This window comes from Arachis ipaensis, chromosome B04 (genome assembly GCF_000816755.2).
Source record: "Arachis ipaensis cultivar K30076 chromosome B04, Araip1.1, whole genome shotgun sequence".
Classification (NCBI taxonomy): Eukaryota; Viridiplantae; Streptophyta; class Magnoliopsida; order Fabales; family Fabaceae; genus Arachis; species Arachis ipaensis.
The window spans coordinates 17,053,073-17,054,664 of record NC_029788.2 but is presented as its reverse complement, the minus strand read 5'-3'; positions in this window follow the sequence as shown (position 1 = coordinate 17,054,664).

Genomic DNA, 1,592 nt, shown 5'->3' with positions numbered 1-1,592 from the left:
CACTCTCTTTTGTTTTTGGAAAGAAAATAATATTGCTCTTGAAAAAATTGCTGGAATATTTGCCCATATTCTGGAATATTTCTATAATAATAAATAAATAAATAAATAAATAAAAGAATAGTTGTGGTAAACTTTAAGGCCAATGATAAAAGTTGGCAGATGTGATGGTATACTCGTAGTCAGGTTGGGCCCATGATTAATTGGGTCTCCATTGCTATTTGCTACCCATTTTCTTAGTTTACTATTTGAAACACCGAACTACATATACTCTGACCCAAAAATACTATGTATCAACAAACTGAATGTGTTCAAACTCAAAAAAAAAAAAAAACAAATTCGGGTTAAAATACATAATCACCAACATGTCAACAAAAAAAACAAAAAAAAAAAACATAATCATTGTTCTGAGATATTACCTAAAACAAAAGTTGATTTGGACTTTGAGAGTAAAGTCCAAATTTCTGTGAAGGTCCCGGTTTTTTTGTTGGGACGATAGTTTATCCAATATTTTCGTCTAAACAGTGGTGGAGGTAGTTACAAAAAACTCTGATACATAAGTTAACAAGAGTTTAACCAAATTTTTTAACGAGACTAGATTAGAAAAAATACTTGAGTGTTAAGGTATTTATAAAGTAGCAATGTAGGATTTAGGGTCCGTTTAAAAAGTTTTAAAAATTGTTTTTTTAGTTTTTAATTTATAAAAAATAGTAGCATTAATGTCTGTTGTAATTTTCAAAACCAAATTGAATAAAAAACTATTAGATACAGTTTTAGGGGGCTATCTAAGTCACTCGTGTGGATTATGCCATATGGATTGAATGGGACTTTAAGCAGCCAAATTTCATACTTAGCTTGCCTGCTTGAAGAAATATGAACCGGGCTCTTATATTTCCTAGGTCCAAACATGAACAATCACTATCATTAATAAGTGTGACAATGGGTAGGATAAGATAGGGTTTGGATTCAATCCTAATTTTACTTGTGAGTTAAGATTTTTATATAAACTCAATCCTATTTTATTTGCGGGCTGAGAATATCCCAATCTTAACTCTACCCGTTCTTAATCCACGGGTATTCGATTTTACCCATGGGTTACTAAAAAAATACAACATTATTATATAACTTAATGAAAATTTAAAATAGAATTGATTTTTATGTAAAAAGACATATATTAAATTATCAATTAATGATATTCTTTTAGAAGTTAAGGATCTTTTGCATTTAGTGAAAGGTCTTTGGTTCAATATCCACTTGAAACATATTTTTATATAAGTATATAATATATACATATATAGGATGCATGTTAGTCGAGTAGGATTAAGACTCAATCTGTACTATACTCGACCGGCACAAGAACCCTAACCGCATCCTACTTTATCCGTAAGTGGGATACAACTCTATCTATCTAAATTGAGTCAGATTAAATACCCGTAAATAAGATGCATGTTGCCACCTCTAATTATTAACCTATTAAAATTAAGTAATATCAAGTACAGACTAAACTAAAGCAAATTAATAAATCCAAAAATTTTTTGTTTTTCTTTATATAGTATTTCACTTTTAATAAAAATATTTTTTTACGAATACTATTC